Genomic DNA, 6121 nt, shown 5'->3' on the forward strand with positions numbered 1-6121 from the left:
CTAAGAACAGAAAACCAAACACCGCATGTTCTCACTCATAGGTGGGAACTGAACAATGAGATCACTTGGACTCAGGAAGGGGGACATCACACACCGGGGCCTATCATGGGGAGGGGGGCGGGGGAGGGATTGCATTGGGAGTTATACCTGATGTAAATGACGAGTTGATGGGTGCTGACGAGTTGATGGGTGCAGCACAGCAACATGGCACAAGTATACATATGTAACAAACCTGCACGTTATGCACATGTACGCTAGAACTTAAAGTATAATAATAATAAAAAATAAAGAAAAAAGAAGACAAACAAACAAACAAAAAAGTCATTTGTAGTTCTTTTTTGTGTTTATGCTACTGAATGCCTTACTTTTGATTTTAGAGATTGCATTTTTATTATGTAATTTGTGTCTTATTGCTCTTAAGAGTTTTGAATATATTGAAAATATTAATCCTTTGTTGTATATGTTACTTTTTCTCCTTTCTAGTCGATCATTTGTCTTGTAATTATGTTCATGGAGTTCTTTATATAAAGAGATTTTAAGTTGTAGCTGTCTAATCAATCAGTGTTTTACTTTGTAATTTCTGCTTTTGGTGTCATAATTAGGAATGTTTTCTCCATTCCAAGACTTCTATATGTTCATCTATATTTTCTTTTACTAGTTTAAAAAGTTTTAAAAATTTCAATATTTAGTATATCTGGATTTTTTGAGGGATGTTAACAGTAAGTTAGGGATCTATTTTATTTTTACAATTAGCCAGTCATCTCAGCAGCATTACTTGACAATTCATCCTTTCTTCACTTGAAAAATACCTGCTCCATCAAATGTAAATTATTGTATGTGGTTAGTGTATTCCTGAACTTTCTATATATTCCAGTAATCTGACTATTCTGGTACTATTTTGGTGTTGCACAGTTTTGTTTTTAAAAATTTATTTTTAGTTGTGGTAAAACAACACGTAAAATTTACCATCTTACCCACCTCTAACTGTATTGTTCGGTGGTGCTGGGTATATGAACACTGTTGTGCAACCAATTTCCAGAACTTTTTCATCTTCCCCAACAGAAACTTTATACCCATTAAACAATTCCCTATCTCCCCCAACCCAGTTGGAGGCAACCACCATTCTACTTTCTATTTCTATGATTTTGACTACTGTAAATACCATATATGGTAGTATCATACAGTATTTGTCTTTTTGTGACTATCTTATTTCACTTAGCGTAATGTCATCAAGGTTTATTCATGTTGTAGTGTGTGTCACAATTTCCTTCCTTTTTAAGATTAAATACTATTCCATTGTATGAATATATCTCGTTTTAAACAATCCATTTGTCCGTTGACACTTGGTTGCTTCCACATCTTGACTATTGTGAATAGTGCTGCTATAAACACAGCTGTGCAAATATTTCTCCAAGATCCTATTTTTAACTTTTTTGGATATATACCCAGAGTGGAATTACTGGATCATATAGTAATCATATAGTCTATTTTTTGTTTTTCAGGAACCTGTATACTGTTTTCCATTTTATATTCCCACCAAAAATGCACAAATGTTCCTATTTCTCTCCACCTTTGCTGACACTTGTTATTTTCTGTTTTTTTAAAAAATATTAGCCGTCCTAATGGATGTGAAATAATATCTCATTGCAGTTTTGATTTGCATTTCCCTAATGATTAGTGATGTTGAGCATCTTTTTATATGATTGTTGGCCATTTGTATATCTTCTTTGCAGAGATGTTTATCCAAGTCCTTTTCTTATTTTAAAATTGGGTTATTTGGGTTTTTTTGTTGTTGAGTTATAGGAGCTTTATATATTGTGGGGTTAGATATGATTTGCAAATGGTTTTCTCCCATTTTATAGGTTGTCTTTTACTCTGTTCATTGTGTGTTTTGATGCACAAGAATTTTCAATTTTTATTTAGTCACATTTATCTATTTTTACTTTTGTTGCCTGTGTTTTGGTGTCATTTCCAAGAAATCCTTGCCAAATCCAATGTCGTGAATATTTCCCCCTATCTTTTCTTCCAAGAGTTTTATAGCTTTAGGTCTTATGTTTAGGTCTTTGATCCAGTTTGAGTTAAATTTCGTATATGTTGTAAGGTGGGGAGTGGGGAGTCAAACTTCACTATTCTGCACATGGATATCAAGTGTTCCTAACACCATGTGTTGAAGAGACTGTCCTTTTCCCATTGAATGGTCTTAACACCCTTGTTGAAAATCATGTGACCATATATGCAGTGTTTATTTCTGGGGTCTCTATTCTACTCCATGGGTCTACATGTCTGTCTTTATACTAGTACTACACTATTTTGATTATTATAGCTTTGCCATAAATTTTGAAATCAGGAAGCATGAGACCTTCAATTTTGTTTTTCTTTTTCAAGATTGTTTCGGCTATTCAGGGTCCCTTGAGATTCCATATGAATTTTAGGATAGATTTTGCTATTCCTGCAAAAAATGTTGGGATTTTGATAGACATTGCATCACATTTGTAGATGACTTTGGTTAGTATTTACATCTTAATAATACTAAGTCTTTCAATCCATGATCACACGATGTGTTTCCATTTATTGGTGTCTTCCTTAATTTTTTTTCAGCAATGTTTTGAAGTTTTTAGTGTACAAATCTTTTGTTTCCTTGATTTGGTGTATTGTTATTTTATTCTTTTGATGTTATTATAAATGGGATTGTTTTCTTAATTTCTTTTTCAGATTGTTCATTATTAATGTATAGAAATGCAACTGATTTTTGTGTGTTGATTTTGTATCCTTTAACTTTGCTGAATCCATTTATTAGTCCTAATAGTGTGCTATTTTTAGTCATGGAAATTTTATCATATATTTTACCATCTTGCAAGACACAGATACTCTGATTATTTTTCTCTTTCAGAATTTTTTATTGACTATTTTTCAAATGTGAAATCACATCACATTCTTGTGAGGCCATCCCAATCTCCGCATATGGATAAATGCTCTGACGGGTAGGTGCCTTCATGAATTCTAATTAGAAATCTTTTTTGAAGTTGAGTCCTGAACCTTAGTTGTGGGCATCTTCTGATTACTTTTAAGTAGAAAGTCTCATTTCTCACAATTCTTCCTGTTCTGGATTCTCATCAGGCTAGTTGTCTGTAATGCAGGAGTATAGTCCCTGGTAGTGTGAGGTAGCAGTGTGCTATAGGCTGTTAACAAAAAGCTTTGCAGTTGACCCAAAGTTGCTAACTTTTATTTTGCCGAGTCAGCACATAAAATAAAATATGCAACAATAACTGTCATTTTATAAAGGATACTTTAATACCAGCAGAGTAAGAAAATAAGGCTCTCCAAGAATGGACAGCTGGCCCCATATTTTGTCTTAGACAAATGAAAATTTAGCAATAGACCAACTCTGGTCCACAGCCTAGCACTTGGGAGCTGCTGCACTGGTTTGTGTCTTTGGACCATACCAGCTCTTCCCTTCTATGACTGCATGGTTCAATATAAAAAGAGAAAATTTAATTAGCTGTATTTTCTGAGGTAAACTAAAGAATGTCCTGAACTTATACATACAGGGATGACATTGATTGGAAATGTATAATAGGTTTATAGTTACAACCTGAAAAAGGTTTTTATCACCTGAAAACCTGAGCCCACAATTTAGGAAGTAGAAGATGCTTTGGTCTCGTGGCTGGAACCTAGTAGTTGTGTGTAACTGAGATAAAGATTAAGACCATTTTCAACTTTAGAAAATCCAAAGTGAATTATATATTTATAATAAACTGACTCACATACTATAACCAAATTCTAGGCTTATAGGGAATCTGCGTAAAGTAACCTTTAGAATCAACAGAGCATCAAGTGTAATTCTACACCTTTTTCTCTTCCCCATGTCTCTCATTGCCAGTTTCTTCTTTTTTTATTATTATTTTTTGAGATGGCATCTTGTTCTGTTGCTCAGGCTGGAGTGCAGTGGCCTGATCTTGGCTCACTGTAACCTCTGCCTCCTGGATTCAAGCGATTTTCCTGCCTCAGCCTCCTGAGTAGCTAGGATTATAGGCATGTGCCACCATGGCTAGTTAATTTTCGTACTTTTAGTAGAGACAGGGTTTCACCATGCTGGCCAGGCTGGTCTCAAACTCCTGACTTCAGGTGATCCACCTGCCTCGGCCTCCCAAAGTGCTGGGATTACAGGCGTGGGCCACTGCGCTTGGCCTCACTGCCAGTTTCTTAGGGGAGCTGCAAAGGTCCACTAAGTCCTCTCCAGGCTTAGGTGGAAAGGGTGTGGAAGGAATTATCCTGCACCTGTATGGCCTTCTCTACATCTGTGTTCATGCCTGTGTCTGTTACAAAAGGTTGCAAGCCTGTCTCCCAGCTGGACGTAAAGATGCAGGCTCAACGTTTAGCATAGTAGACAGAAAACAGAGCTGCTGGTGGAGACACTAACATTTGTTAAGTTCTCTAGGAAGGAGGTGTCTCTGATGCTTATATCACTTGTATCTGCCCATAGCAGACACTCATCATCTGATAAGCTGAACTGGGCCAATTCTGAGGCAGTAATTGTGCCAGGAGTGTCTTCATGCATTATTCCACCTAATGACAAGACACGCGAGAAGAGCTAACCTAAGCAGGGAGCCAGAAAGAAAAATGTTTCAAAGGGATAGAGAGGGCTTTAAATAAAGCTCAGAGGGTGGTGAATATAAGGGCCTGATCCAGAAAAGTTGCGATGAGCTGAATTGTTCTTCCACTGGCAATAGCTGACCACTGTTAGGCTTTTGTGGAAAAGGAAGCAGCATTTTGTACTCAATAAACTATCATTGCAATGGATCAAATGATTGGTATGAAAGAATAGAGAGGTGCCCATTGATTCTGTGATTCTGGCCTCAGTCAGGGATCTTGGAGAGGAGATCAGTGAGAACTTAGACCACATAGCTGATCACTAAGGGTTCATTGAACCCACAGATCCAACGGCCTTTTCTTTGGTAAATTGAGCATAATAGTCACATGGAGGGAGTGCTTTGGGTTCCCTGAGTGAAGGTGATGGATTAGTTTAAAAGCTGCTACTGCTTCGGTTTTATTTTGTGCATGTCCAGTCAACAGGTGCCTTCCACACGGTGGCACTGTGGGCCACAAAGTGAATGGCTACACAGGCACTTTTTAATGACAGGTGAACTTCACTGTAAGAAATAAGCCGGGCTCCTGCAGCCTGCACCACCACTCACGGTTTGGCAGGACTTGACGAATTGTCTTATTCAGCCAGGCAACTCTCCCGTGATTAAAAAACAAAACAAAGCACAAAACCCCCAACATTTACAGATAGAAAATGGAGCAGGACAGGGTGTGGCCTCTCTTGCTTTCCTGCATACCCTTGTGTTGCCAGCACCCAGCTGAGGTCTTTGCACAGAAAAGGCAACCAACAAATGTTGATTGGTTTCACAACCTGTACCTGCACTCGAGAAGCCTCATTATTAGGAGCTTTTCCCCAGCCTGGAAGTATATGCAGTGCATGTGACGGCAAATCCCAACACCGAAAGATCTCTTTACATGACCCCGCTTCGCTACTCCCCAGCCGCCAAAAATTCACTTCGTCGCCTTGTCTACAGATACATGCACCGACGATTATGTCTTTCGATCCCTGTTCCACCAGTTCTTATTATCTCGACGGATCTGATCTGGCGGATCTGATGTTCTTGATCCGATCCCGATCTGACCCCCTGATGGATACCCGACCGACGGTGGGTGGGTGGGTGGGTGGCGGGTGGCAGGGTGGTGGTAGCAAGCGTTGCCGCCTCGAAACATCTTAGACTAGAGGCAGTAGTGCTACAGCTCACTGCAGCCTGACTCCTAGACTCCAGAGATCCTTCTTGCCCTCTAGCTCTCCTGAGGGACTACAGGCGCAGGTCACCATGCCTAGCTAATTTTAGAGTGAGAGATGGTGGACCCCCATGCCGCCGCCCAGGCGGGTCCTGCACCCCGGGCCCGCCAACCTCCCATCCGATTCCCAAGGTGCCAGGAGACTGACAGGTGCAACCACCGCCCAGCCCCGTTACCAATCTTTTGAGAGTCTTGTTCTGTCACGCCCCAGGTTGAGGGTGCAGTGGCCGGATCTCAGCTCACTGCAGCTCCGCCTCCCGGGTTCACACGCCAT

The sequence above is a fragment of the Papio anubis genome, chromosome 2 (genome assembly GCF_008728515.1).
Source record: "Papio anubis isolate 15944 chromosome 2, Panubis1.0, whole genome shotgun sequence".
Taxonomy (NCBI): Eukaryota; Metazoa; Chordata; class Mammalia; order Primates; family Cercopithecidae; genus Papio; species Papio anubis.